The 15,135-nt window shown below is 39.4% G+C and overlaps 1 non-coding gene across 1 annotated transcript; it reads left to right on the forward strand.

Moving 5' to 3' along the window:
* Positions 1 to 9,329: 9,329 nt before the first annotated feature.
* On the forward strand, positions 9,330 to 9,437 carry LOC148572048 (small nucleolar RNA R71). The gene has a single exon (XR_015880511.1). It is a non-coding gene; the product is annotated as a small nucleolar RNA R71 (small nucleolar RNA).
* The last annotated feature ends 5,698 nt before the right edge of the window (positions 9,438 to 15,135 follow it).

Here is a 15,135-nt window from a genome sequence, read left to right on the forward strand (position 1 = left end):
TGACTCCAGACTTCTTGGGCACCACTTGTACTGGACTGACCCATTCACTGTCTGAGATGGGGTAAATGATATCTGCTTCAAGTAGTCTGGTTACTTCTTTATTGACAACTTCTAAGATGGTGGGATTCAATCTTCTTTGAGGTTGACAGACAGGCTTTGCTCCATCTTCTAAGAATATTCTGTGCTCACAAACTTGAGGGTTGATGCCTACTATATTCGCCAAGCTCCATCCAATTGATTTCTTATGTTATCTCAGTACACTGAGCAGTTTCTCTTCTTGTTGAGAGGTGAGTTACCTTGCAATGATAACTGGGAACTTCTGCTTATCCTCAAGGTAAGCATACTTGAGGTGTGGAGGAAGGGGCTTTAATTCTAATTTCTGCTCATAGCTAGGCTCTGGATCATCCGGGGCTGGTGATAATGGTAAAGGGTCTTCATTGTTTTCAGAAAGTGTCCCCACACTTGGACCTTGCTCCGTGTGCTTCTCTTCCATTTCTTCTTGGTGAACTTCAGCTACAGTTTCATCAATAATGTCGCACTGGAAGATAGAATGATCTTTTGGAGGATTCTTCATGGTGCACGAATTGTAAATCACACTTTTCACAACTCGTACCACTAACCAGCAAGTGCACTGGGTCGTCCAAGTAATAGCTTACGTGAGTAAGGGTCGATCCCATGGAGATTGTCGGCTTGAAGCAAGCTATGGTTATATTGTAATTCTTAGTCAGGAAATCAATGATAAGGGTGATTATATTTATGAAGGGTAAAAAGCGTAAATTAAATAATAATTGTTATGCAGTAATGGAGAACAAATTGAGGATTTGGAGATGCTCTATCTTTCGAATCTCTGCTTTCCTACTGTCTTCTTCTTCACGCATGCAAGGCTCCTTCCATGGCAAGCTGTATGTTAGTGGATCACCGTTGTCAATGGCTACCATCCCTCCTCTCAGTGAAAATGGTCCAAATGCGCTGTCACCGCACGGCTAATCATCTGTCGGTTCTCACTCATGTTGGAATAGGATCTATTGATCCTTTTGCGTCTGTCACTATGCCAAGCACTCGTGAGTTTTAAGCTCGTTACAGTCATCCCCTCCCAGATCCTACTCAGAATACCACAGACAAGGTTTAGACTTTCCTGATCTCAAGAATGGCCGCCAATAGTCCTAGCCTATACCACGAAGACTCTGATCATGAACCAAGAAGCTAAGAGATATACACTCAATCTAAGGTAGAATGGAAGTGGTTGTCAGGCATGCGTTCATAGGTTAAGAATGGTGATGAGTGTCATGGATCATCACATTCATCAGGATGAAGTGCGAGTGAATATCTTAGAATAGAGACAAGCGTGATTGAATGGAAAACTGTAGTAATTGCATTAATTCATCGAAACACAGTAGAGCTCCTCACCCCAACCATGGGGTTTAGAGACTCATGCCGTCAGAAATACAATATGAAACGTGTAAAATGTCATGAGGTACAAAATAAATCTCTAAAAGTTGTTTAAATACTAAACTAGTAACCTAGGTTTACAGAAAACGAGTAAACTGTGATAGATAGTGCAGAAATCCACTTCCGGGGCCCACTTGGTGTGTGCTGGGACTGAGACTTGAGCTTTACACATGCCTAGGCTGTTTCTGGAGTTAAACGCCAGGTTGTAACCTGTTTTGGGCGTTTAACTCCAACTTGTAACCTGTTTCTGGCGTTTAACGCCAGAATAGGGCAGAGAACTGGCGTTGAACGCCAGTTTGCGTCATCTAAACTCGAGCAAAGTATGGATTATTATATATTGCTGGAAAGCCCTGGATGTCTATTTTCCAACGAAATTGAGAGCGCATCATTTGACTTCCTGTAGCTCCAGAAAATCCATTTTGAGTGCAGGGAGGTCAGAATCCAACAGCATCTGCAGTCCTTTTTCAACCTCTGAATCAGATTTTGCTCAGGTCCCTCAATTTCAGCCAGAAATTACCTGAAATCATAGAAAAATACCCAAAATCATAGTAAATTCTAGAAATGTAATTTTTATTTAAAAACTAATAAAAATATACCAAAAACTAATCAAATCATACTAAAAACTTTGTAAAAACACTGTCAAAAAGCGTATAAATTATCCGCTCATCACAACACCAAACTTAAATTGTTGCTTGTCCCCAAGCAACTGAAAATCAAATAAGATTAAAAGAAGAAAATATACTATAAATTCCAAAATATCAATGAAACTTAGCTCCAATCAGATGAGTGGGACTAGTAGTTTTTTGCCTCTTGAATAGTTTTGGCATCTCACTTTATCCATTGAGGTTCAGAATGATTGGCATCAATAGGAACTCAGAATTCAGATAGTGTTATTGATTCTCCTAGTTCACTATGTTGATTCTTGAACACAGCTACTTTATGAGTCTTGGCCGTGGCCCTAAGCACTTTGTTTTCCAGTATTACCACCGGATACATAAATGCCACAGAAACATAACTGGGTGAACCTTTTCAGATAGTGACTCAGCTTTGCTAAAGTCCCCAATTAGAGGTGTCCAGGGTTCTTAGGCACACTCTTTTCTTTTTTGCTTTGGACTTTGACTTTAACCGCTCAGTCTCAAGTTTTAACTTGACACCTTCACGCCACAAGCACATGGTTAGGGACAGCTTGGTTTAGCCGCATAGGCCGGATTTTATTCCTTTAGGCCCTCCTATCCACTGATGCTCAAAGCCTTGGATCCTTTTTATTACCCTTGTGGTGCGCGGAATCGTGATTACACTTTGATTATGTAAAATTCATCGCTCTTTCTTTCCCTGGTAATGGCGCCAAAAACATGATGCCAATACCCTGGTTCACAACTTCGCACAACTAACCAGCAAGTGCACTGGGTCGTCCAAGTAATACCTTACGTGAGTAAGGGTCGAATCCCACGGAGATTGTTGGTATGAAGCAAGCTATGGTCACCTTGTAAATCTCAGTCAAGCGGATATCAAATGGTTATGGTGTTTTCGAAAATAATATAATAAAATAGGGATAGAAATACTTATGTAAATCATTGGTGAGAATTTCAGATAAGCGAATAGAGATGCTTTCGTTCCTCTGAACCTCTACTTTCCTGCTATCTTCATCCAATCAGTCTTACTCCTTTCCATGGCTGGCTTTATGTGATACATCACCATTGTCAATGGCTACTTTCGGTCTTCTCTCGGGAAAATGATCCAAATGCCCTGTCATGGCACGGCTAATCGTCTGGAGGCATCACCCTTGTCAATGGTTTCATCTTATCCTCTCAGTGAAAATGGTCAACGCACCCTGTCACGGCATGGCTATTCATCTGTCGGTTTTCGATCATGCTGGAATAGGATTTACTATCCTTTTGCGTCTGTCACTACGCCCAGCAATCGCGAGTTTGAAGCTCGTCACAGTCATTCAATCATTGAATCCTACTCGGAATACCACAGACAAGGTTTAGACCTTCCGGATTCTCTTGAATGCCGCCATCATTCTAGCTTACACCACGAAGATTCCGATTAAGAGATCTAAGAGATACTCATTCAATCTAATGTAGAACAGAAGTGGTTGTCAGGCACGCGTTCATAGGGAATGATGATGATTGTCACGTGCATCACATTCAGGTTGAAGTGCGAATGAATATCTTAGAAGCGAAATAAGATGAATTGAATAGAAAACAGTAGTACTTTGCATTAATCTTTGAGGAACAGTAGAGCTCCACACCTTAATCTATGGAGTGTAGAAACTCTACCGTTAAAATTACATAAGTGAAAGGTCCAGGCATGGCCAAGAGGCTAGCCCCCAAAACGTGATCACAGGATCAAAATACAATCCAGGATGTCAAATACAATAGTGAAATGTCCTATTTATAATAAACTAGCTACTAGGGTTTACAGAAGTAAGTAATTGATGCATAATTCCACTTCCGGGGCCCACTTGGTGTGTGCTTGGGCTGAGCTTTGAGTGTTGCACGTGTAGAGGTCCTCCTTGGAGTTGAACGCCAGCTTTTGTGCCAGTTTGGGCGTTCAACTCTGGTTTTGGATCCTTTTCTGGCGCTGGACGCCAGAATTGGGCAGAGAACTGGCGTTGAACGCCAGTTTACGTCGTCTATTCTTGGCCAAAGTATGGACTATTATATATTTCTGGAAAGCTCTGGATGTCTACTTTCCAACGCAATTGGAAGCGCGCCATTTAAAGTTCTGTAGCTCCAGAAAATCCACTTTGAGTGCAGGGAGGTCAGAATTCAACAGCATCAGCAGTCCTTCTTCAACCTCTGAATCTGATTTTTGCTCAAGTCCCTCAATTTCAGCCAGAAAATACCTGAAATCACAGAAAAACACACAAACTCATAGTAAAGTCCAGAAATATGAATTTAACATAAAAACTAATGAAAACATCCCTAAAAGTAACTAGATCCTACTAAAAACATACTAAAAACAATGCCAAAAAGCGTATAAATTATCCGCTAATCACAACACCAAACTTAAATTGTTGCTTGTCCCCAAGCAATGGAAAATCAAATAGGATAAAAAGAAGAGAATATACTATAAATTCCAAACTATCAATGAAACATAGCTCTAATCAAATGAGCGGGACTTATAGCTTTTTGCCTCTTGAATAGTTTTGGCATCTCACTTTATCCATTGAGGTTCAGAATGATTGGCATCTATAGGAACTCAGAGTTCAGATAGTGTTATTGATTCTCCTAGTTCAGTATGATGATTCTTGAACACAGCTTCTTTATGAGTCTTGGTCGTGGCCCTAAGCACTTTGTTTTCCAGTATTACCACCGGATACATAAATGCCACAGACACATAATTGGGTGAACCTTTTCAGATTGTGACTCAGCTTTGCTAAAGTCCCCAATTAGAGGTGTCCAGGGTTCTTAAGCACACTCTTTTTTTTGCTTTGGACCTTGACTTTAACCGCTCAGTCTCAAGTTTTCACTTGACACCTACACGCCACAAGCACATGGTTAGGGACAGCTTGGTTTAGCCGCTTAGGCCAGGATTTTATTCCTTTAGGCCCTCCTATCCACTGATGCTCAAAGCCTTGGGATCCTTTTTATTTGCCCTTGCCTTTTGGTTTTAAGGGTTATTGGCTTTTTGCTCTTGCCTCTTGGTTTTAAGAGCTTTTGGCTTTTTCTGCTTGCTTTTTCTTTTTCTTTCTATTTTTTTTCGCTAATATTTTTTTTTTTGCAAGCTTTGTTCTTTGCTGCTTTTTCTTGCTTCGAGAATCATTTTTATGATTTTTCAGATTATCAAATAACATGTCTTCTAGTCATCATTCTTACAAGAGCCAACATATTTAACATTCTTAAACAACAACTTCAAAAGACATATGCACTGTTCAAGCATTCATTCAGAAAACAAGAAGCATTGTCACCACATCAATATAATTAAACTAAGTTCAAGGATAAATTCGAAACTCATGTACTTCTTGTTCTTTTGAATTAAAACATTTTTCATTTAAGAGAGGTGATGGATTCATAGGACATTCATAACTTTAAGACATAGTCACTAACTACTAATGATCATGTAATGAAGACACAAACATAGATAAGCACATAACATAGAAAACGAAAAACAGAAGAAATAAGAACAAGGAATGAATCCACCTTAGTGATGGTGGCGTTTCCTTCTTGAGGAACCAATGATGTCCTTGAGCTCTTCTATGTCTCTTCCTTGTCTTTGTTGCTCCTCCCTCATTTCTTTTTGATCTTCTCTTATTTCATGAAGCATGATGGAGTGCTCTTGATGTTCCACCCTTAGTTGTCCCATATTGGAACTCAATTCTCCTAGGGAGGTGTTGATTTGCTCCCAATAGTTTTGTGGAGGAAAGTGCATTTGAGGCATCTCCGGGATCTCATGGTGATGAGCTTCATACGCCTCTTGAGCTCCATGAATGGGCTCTCTTGCTTGCTCCATCTTTTTCTTAGTGATGGGCTTGTCCTCTTTAATGAGGATATCTCCCTCTATGTCAATCCCAGCTGAATTGCATAGGTGGCAAATGAGGTGAGGAAAGGCTAACCTTGCCATAGTGGAGGACTTGTCAGCCACCTTGTAGAGTTCTTGAGGTATAATCTCATGAACTTCCACCTCTTCTCCAATCATGATGCTATGGATCATGATGGCCCAGTCTATAGTAACTTCAGACCGGTTGCTAGTGGGAATGATTGAGCATTGAATGAACTCCAACCATCTTCTAGCTACAGGCTTGAGGTCCAATCTTCTTAGTTGAACCGGCTTGCCTTTGGAGTCAATCTTCCATTGAGCTCCTTCTACACATATGTCCATAAGGACTTGGTCCAACCTTTGATCAAAGTTGACTCTCCTTGTGTAGGGGCGTGCATTCTCTTCCATGTTTGGCAAGTTGAACGCCAACCTCACATTTTCCGGACTAAAATCCAAGTATTTCCCCCGAACCATTGTAACATAGTTCTTTGGATCCGGGTTCTTACTTTGATCATGGTTCTTGGTGATCCATGCATTAGCATAGAACTCTTGAACCATTAGGATGCCGACTTGTTGGATGGGATTTGTTAGAACTTCCCAACCTCATCTTTGAATTTCATGTCGGATCTCCGAATACTCATTTCTTTTGAGTTTGAAAGGGACCTTAGGGATCACCTTCTTCTTGGCCACAACATCATAGAAGTGGTCTTGATGGGCTTTGGAGATGAACCTTTCCATCTCCCATGACTCGGATGTGGAAGCTTTTGTCTTCCCTTTCCCCTTTCTAGAGGATTCTCCGGTCTTAGGTGCCATCAATGGTAATGGAAAAACAAAAAGCTTATGCTTTTACCACACCAAACTTAGAATTTTGCTCGCCCTCGAACAATAAAAGAAAGAATAGATGACGAAGAAGAAGAAGAAATGGAGGAGAAGGATAGTGGGAAGTGTTTCGGCCAAGAAGGGTGTAGAGGGGTGTGTTGTGTGAATTTGATGAAGAATGGAGGGCTTTATATAGGGAAGGGAGGGGGGAAGGTTTCGGCCATATGGGTGGGTTTGGGTGGGAAATTGGTTTTGAATTTTTGAAGGTAGGTGGAGTTTATGAGGTAGGTTTATGGGGAAGAGTGGATGGATGTGAGTGGTGAAGAGGTGATGGGGAAGAGAGATTGAGGTGATTGGTGAAGGGTTTTTGGGGAAGAGTGTTTATGGGGTTGTGTGAAAGAGAGTGGTGAGAAGAAGTGAGTGGAGGTAGGTGGGGATCCTGTGGGGTCCACAGATCCTGAGGTGATCCTGTGGGGTCCACAGATCCTGAGATGATCCTGTGGGGTCCACAGATCCTGGGGTGTCAAGGATTTGCATCCCTGCACCAATTAGGCATGTAAAATGCCTTTGCACACAACTCTGGGCGTTCAGTGCCAGGTTGGTGCCCATTTTGGGCGTTCAACGCCCATTTGTTGCCATTTCTGGCGTTGAACGCCAGAACCATGCTTATTCTGGACGTTCAGCGCCAGAATGCTGCCCATTTTAGGCGTTCAGCGCCAGAACCATGCTCTGTTCTGGCGTTGAACGCCAGGCAGATGCTCCTCCAGGGTGTGATTTTTCTTCTGCTGTTTTTTATTCCGTTTTCAATTTTTATATTTATTTTGTGACTCCTCATGATCATGAACCTATAAAGACATATAACTAAGAAAAATATAGTTAGATAAATAAAAATTGGGTTGCCTCCCAACAAGCGCTTCTTTAATGTCAATAGCTTGACAGTGGGCTCTCATGGAGCCTCACAGATGTTCAGAGCATTGTTGAGACTCTCCAACACCAAACTTAGAGTTTGACTGTGGGGGCTTGGGTTGACTCTGCTTTAAGAGAAGCTTTTCATGCTTCCTCTCCATGGTTGCAGAGGGAGATCCTTGAGTTTTAAACACAAGGGAGTCCTCATTCCATTGAAGGACTAGTTCACCTCTGTCAATATCAATCACAGCTCTTGCTGTGGCCAGGAAAGGTCTTCCTAGGATGATGGATTCATCCTCTTCCTTTCCAGTATCCAGGACTATGAAATCAGCAGGGATGTAAAGGCCTTCAACCTTTACTAACACGTCCTCTACTTGTCCATATGCCTGTTTTCTTGAATTGTCTTCCATTTCTAATGAGATTTTAGCAGCTTGCACCCCATAGATTCCCAGTTTCTCTATTACAGAGAGGGGCATGAGGTTTATCCCTGAACCAAGGTCACACAGAGCCTTAAAGATCATGGTGCCTATGGTACAAGGTATTATAAACTTTCCAGGTTCCTGTCTCTTCTGAGGCAATGTCAGTTGATCCAGATCACTTAGTTCATTGATGAATAAGGGAGGTTCAACTTCCCAAGTATCAAAACCAAATAATTTGGCGTTCAGCTTCATGATTGCACCAAGGAACTTGGCAGCTTGCACTTCAGTAACATCCTCATTCTCTTCAGAAGAGGAATACTCATCAGAGCTCATGAATGGCATAAGGAGGTTCAATGGAATCTCTATGGTCTCTAGATGAGTCTCAGATTCTTTTGGTTCCTCAGAGGGAAGCTCCTTATTGATCACTGGACGTCCCAGGAGGTCTTCCTCCTTGGGATTCACATCCTCTCCTTCCCTTATAGGTTCGGCCATGGTGCTTATGTCAATGGCCTTGCACTCTCCTTTTGGATTCTCTTCTGTATTGCTTGGGAGAGTACTAGGAGGGATTTCAGTGATCCTTTTACTCAGCTGGCCCACTTGTGCTTCCAGATTTCTAATGGAAGACCTTGTTTCATTCATGAAACTTACAGTGGCCTTAGATAGATCAGAGACTAAGTTTGCTAAATTAGAAGTATTTTGTTCAGAGTTCTCTGTCTGTTGCTAAGTGGATGATGGAAAAGGTTTATTATTGTTAAACCTGTTTCTTCCACCATTATTAAAGCCTTGTTGAGGCTTTTGATCCTTCCATGAGAAATTTGGATGATTTCTCCATGATGAGTTATAGGTGTTTCCATAAGGTTCACCTAAGTAATTCACCTCTGCTATTGCAGGATTTTCAGGATCATAAGCTTCTTCTTCATAAGAAGCCTCTTGAGTACTGTTGGATGTAGCTTGCATTCTATTCAGACTCTGAGAGATCATATTGACTTGCTGAGTCAATATTTTATTCTGAGCCAATATGGCATTCAGAGTGTCAATCTCAAGAACTCCCTTCTTCATAGGCGTCCCATTGTTCACAGGATTCCTTTCAGAAGTGTACATGAACTGGTTATTTGCAACCATGTCAATGAGTTCTTGAGCTTCTGCAGGCGTTTTCTTTAGGTGAATGGATCCACCTGCAGAAGTGTCCAATGACATCTTAGATAACTCAGACAGACCATCATAGAATATATCCAGGATGGTCCATTCTGAAAGCATGTCAGAAGGACACTTTTTGGTCAGTCCTTTGTATCTCTCCCAAGCTTCATAAAGGGATTCACCTTCTTTTTGTCTGAAGGTTTGAACATCCACTCTAAGCTTGCTCAGCTTTTGAGGAGGAAAGAACTTGGCTAGGAAAGCCTTGACCAGCTTATCCTAAGAGTTCAAGCTATCCTTAGGTTGAGAGTCCAACCATATTCTAGCTCTGTCTCTTACAGCAAATGGGAAAAGCATGAACCTGTAGACTTCAGGATCTACTCCATTAGTCTTAACAGTATCACATATCTGCAAGAATTCAGTTAAGAACTGAAAAGGATCTTCAGATGGAAGTCCATGAAACTTGCAGTTCTGCTGCATCAGAGAAACTAATTGAGGTTTCAGCTCAAAGTTGTTTGCTCCAATGGCAGGAATGGAGATGCTTCTTCCATGTAAATTGGAATTAGGTGCAGTAAAGTCATCAAGCATCCTCCTTGCATTTATTATTTTCGGCTGCCATCTCCTTTTCCTGTTCGAAAATTTTTGAAAGGTTATCTCTGGATTGTTGTAATTTAGCTTCTCTTAGTTTTCTCTTCAGAGTCCTTTCAGGTTCTGGATCTGCTTCAACAAGAATATTCTTGTCCTTGCTCCTGCTCATATGACAAAGAAGAGGGCACAGAAAAAAAAATAATAATAATAATATGGATCCTTTATACCACAGTATAGAGGTCCTTGTGTTAGTAGAAGAAAAGAAGAAGACAAATAATGTGATGTAAAGAAAGAAACACAACTGTGAGGAGGGAAGAGATGTGAGATGAGATGTTAGTGAATGAATAAATAAATAGAAGGAGATGAAAGAGAAGGAATTTCCGAAAATAAATTTTGAAAAAGAGTTAGTGATTTTTGAAAATAGTTTTTTTTTTAAAATGTTAGTAGTTTATCGAAAATTAAGATTTAAAAATTAAAATAATAGTTAATTAAAAAGAAATTTTGAAAAAGAAGGAAGGGATTTTCGAAAATGAGAGAGAGAGAGTTAGTTAGGTAGTTTTGAAAAAGATAAGAAACAAACAAAAAGTTAGTTAGTTAGTTGAAACAAATTTTGAAAAGATAAGAAGTTAGGAAGTTAGAAAAGATATTTTGAAATCAAATTTTTGAAAAAGATAAGATAAGAAGATATTTTGAAAAGATATGATTAAAATTAGTTTTGAAAAAGATTTGATTTTTAAAATCACAATTAATGACTTGATTCACAAGAAATCACAAGATATGATTCTAGAACTCAAAGTTTGAATCTTTCTTAACAAGCAAGTAACAAACTTGAAATTTTTGAATCAAAACATTAATTGTTATTGTTATTTTCAAAAATTTGATATAAAATTAAGAAAAAGGTTTTTGAAAAATATTTTTAGAATTTTCGAAAATAACTAAGAAGTTTGAAAAAGATTTGATTTTTGAAAAAGATTTTGAAAAAGATAAGATTCTCAAATTAAAAATTTGATTTGACTCATAAGAAACAACTTGATTTTAAAAAATTTTGAAAAAGTCAACTCAAATTTTCGAATTTGATGAGAGAGAAAAAGGGAAAGATATTTTTTTTTATTTTTGAAATTTTTTATGAAGAGAGAGAAAAACAAGAAAAATGATGCAATGCATGAGAATTTTAGATCAAAACAATGAATGCATGCAAGAATGTTATGAATGTCATGATGAACACCAGGAACACTTTGAATGTCATGATGAACATCAAGAACATATTTTTGAAAAATTTTTGATGCAAAGAAAACATGTAAGACACCAAACTTAGAAATCTTTCATGTTTAGACTCTAAGAAACGAAAAATGCACATGTAAAACAAGAAAAGACACAAAACATGAAAACATCAAGATCAAACAAGAAGACTTACCAAGAACAACTTGAAGATCATGAAGAACACTATGAATGCATGATATTTTTGAAAAATGCAAGATGCATATGCAAGTGATACCAAACTTATGATATGACTCAAGACACAAACAAGAAATACAAAAATATTTTTGATTTGTATGATTTTCTAATTTTTTTGGTATTTTTCGAAAATTAATTGAAAAAGGAAAATAAGGATTCCAAAATTTTTAATATGAATTCCAGGAATCTTGCATTCTTAGTCTAAAGCTTCAGTCCAGGAATTAGACATGGCTCACTAGCCAGCCAAGCTTTCAATGAAAGCTCCGGTCCAAAACACTAGACATGGCCAATGGCCAGCCAAGCTTCAGCATGTAATTCAGACATGACATGCCTGACATACCCTACAGTTGTATAACAGCTGATGGTTGGAAGCCTCAGTCCAAAAGAATTTAGACATGGCTTTACAGCCAGCCAGGCTTCACATGCTTCATGAAACACTAGAATTCATTCTTAAAAATTTTGAATAAATTTTTTTTTTTCGAAAACACAAATTTTTTTTTTGAAATATTTTTGAAAAATTTTTGAAAAGAAAACGAAAAGAAAGTTACCCAATCTGAGCAACAAGATGAGCCGTCAGTTGTCCAAACTAAAACAATCCCCGGCAACGGCGCCAAAAACTTGGTGCGCGGAATCGTGATTACACTTTGATTATGTAAAATTCATCGCTCTTTCTTTCCCTGGTAATGGCGCCAAAAACATGATGCCAATACCCTGGTTCACAACTTCGCACAACTAACCAGCAAGTGCACTGGGTCGTCCAAGTAATACCTTACGTGAGTAAGGGTCGAATCCCACGGAGATTGTTGGTATGAAGCAAGCTATGGTCACCTTGTAAATCTCAGTCAGGCGGATATCAAATGGTTATGGTGTTTTCGAAAATAATATAATAAAATAGGGATAGAAATACTTATGTAAATCATTGGTGAGAATTTCAGATAAGCGAATAGAGATGCTTTCGTTCCTCTGAACCTCTGCTTTCCTGCTATCTTCATCCAATCAGTCTTACTCCTTTCCATGGCTGGCTTTATGTGATACATCACCATTGTCAATGGCTACTTTCAGTCTTCTCTCGGGAAAATGATCCAAATGCCCTGTCATGGCACGGCTAATCGTCTGGAGGCATCACCCTTGTCAATGGTTTCATCTTATCCTCTCAGTGAAAATGGTCAACGCACCCTGTCACGGCATGGCTATTCATCTGTCGGTTTTCGATCATGCTGGAATAGGATTTACTATCCTTTTGCGTCTGTCACTACGCCCAGCAATCGCGAGTTTGAAGCTCGTCACAGTCATTCAATCATTGAATCCTACTCGGAATACCACAGACAAGGTTTAGACCTTCCGGATTCTCTTGAATGCCGCCATCATTCTAGCTTACACCACGAAGATTCCGATTAAGAGATCTAAGAGATACTCATTCAATCTAATGTAGAACAGAAGTGGTTGTCAGGCACGCGTTCATAGGGAATGATGATGATTGTCACGTGCATCACATTCAGGTTGAAGTGCGAATGAATATCTTAGAAGCGAAATAAGATGAATTGAATAGAAAACAGTAGTACTTTGCATTAATCTTTGAGGAACAGCAGAGCTCCACACCTTAATCTATGGAGTGTAGAAACTCTACTGTTAAAATTACATAAGTGAAAGGTCCAGGCATGGCCGAGAGGCTAGCCCCCAAAACGTGATCACAGGATCAAAATACAATCCAGGATGTCAAATACAATAGTGAAATGTCCTATTTATAATAAACTAGCTACTAGGGTTTATAGAAGTAAGTAATTGATGCATAAATCCACTTTCGGGGCCCACTTGGTGTGTGCTTGGGCTGAGATTTGAGTGTTGCACGTGTAGAGGTCCTCCTTGGAGTTGAACGCCAGCTTTTGTGCCAGTTTGGGCGTTCAACTCTGGTTTTGGATCCTTTTCTGGCGCTGGACGCCAGAATTGGGCAGAGAACTGGCGTTGAACGCCAGTTTACGTCGTCTATTCTTGGCCAAAGTATGGACTATTATATATTGCTGGAAAGCCCTGGATGTCTACTTTCCAACGCAATTGGAAGAGCGCTATTTCGAGTTCTGTAGCTCCAGAAAATTCACTTTGAGTGAAGGGAGGTCAGAATCCAACAGCATCAGCAGTCCTTCTTCAACCTCTGAATCTGATTTTTGCTCAAGTCCCTCAATTTCAGCCAGAAAATACCTGAAATCACAGAAAAACACACAAACTCATAGTAAAGTCCAGAAATGTGAATTTAACATAAAAACTAATGAAAACATCCCTAAAAGTAACTAGATCCTACTAAAAACATACTAAAAACAATGCCAAAAAGCGTATAAATTATCCACTCATCACCTTGCCTTTTGGTTTTAAGGGCTATTGGCTTTTTTTTTCTCTTGCCTTTTGGTTTAAAGAGCTTTTGGCTTTTTCTGCTTGCTTTTTTTTCTCTCTTTTTTTTTGCCATTTTCTTTTCTTTTTTTTCCGCAAGCTTTTGTATTCACTGCTTTTTCTTGCTTCAAGAATCATTTTTATGATTTTTCAGATTATCAAATAACATGTCTCCTTTTCATCATTCTTTCAAGAGCCAACAATTTTAACATTCATAAACAACAAATTCAAAAGACATATGCACTGTTCAAGCATTCATTTAGAAAACAAAAAGTATTGTCACCACATCAAAATAATTAAACTAGTTTCAAGGATGAATTCGAAATCATGTACTTCTTGTTCTTTTGTAATTAAAACATTTTTCATTTAAGAAAGGTGATGGATTCATAGGACATTCATAGCTTTAAGACATAGACACTAGATACTAATGATCATGTAATGAAGACACAAACATAAATAAAGCATAGAGAATGAAAACAGAAAAAATAAATAGACAAGGAGATTAAGGAACGGGTCCACCTTAGTGAGGGTGGCGTCTTTCTTCCTTTTGAAGAACCAATAGTGCTCTTGAGCTCCTCTATGTCTCTTCCTTGCCTTTGTTGCTCCTCCCTCATAGCTCTTTGATCTTTTCTAATTTCATGGAGGAGGATGGAATGCTCTTGGTGCTCCACCCTTAGTTGTCCTATGTTGGAACTTAATTCTCCTAGGGAGGTGTTAATCTACTCCCAATAGTTTTGTGGAGGAAAGTGCATCCCTTGAGGCATTAGTGGTTATGGAAAAACAAAAAAAAAGCAATACTTTTTCCACACCAAACTTAAAATGTTTGCTCGTCCTCGAGCAAAAGAAGGAGGAAAGGAGGAGATAGAGATGTGTGGTGGGTTCTGCCAAGGGTGGGGGAAGTGTGTATGAAAAGGTGTGGCAGGTGGGATCCTGTGGGGTCCACAGATCCTGAGGAGTCAAGGACGTATCATCCCTGCTCCATTGAGGCGTGCAAAAATGCCCTTAGTGTGCAATCCTGGCGTTTAACGCCAGACTGCTGCTTGTTTCTGGCGTTAAACGCCAACTTTTCTCCCTTTCTTGGCATTAAACGCCAACTTGATGCTCTGTTCTGGCGTTAAACGCCAGTCTGGTGCTTATTTCTGGCATTTAACGCCAGCTTGATACTTCTATCTGGCGTTAAACGCCAGTCTGATGCTTCTTACTGGCGTTTAAACGCCAGTAAGCTCTTCCTCTAGGGTGAGCTATTTTTAATGTTGTTTTTCATTCTGTTTTTTATTTTTCAGTTGTTTTTGTAACTTCACATTATCATCAACCTAAAGAAAACATAAAATAGCAATGGAAAATAAATAGATATAATTAAATAACATTAGGTTGGCTCCCAACAAGCACTTCTTTAATGTCAATAGCTTGACAGTGATCTCTCATGGAGCCTCACAGATAATCAGAATAGGGTTGGGGTCTCTCAACACCAAACTTAGAGTTTGGTTGTGGCCTCCCA

This window comes from Arachis ipaensis, chromosome B3 (assembly GCF_059453495.1).
Source record: "Arachis ipaensis isolate K30076 ecotype BB chromosome B3, ASM5945349v1, whole genome shotgun sequence".
Taxonomy (NCBI): domain Eukaryota; kingdom Viridiplantae; phylum Streptophyta; class Magnoliopsida; order Fabales; family Fabaceae; genus Arachis; species Arachis ipaensis.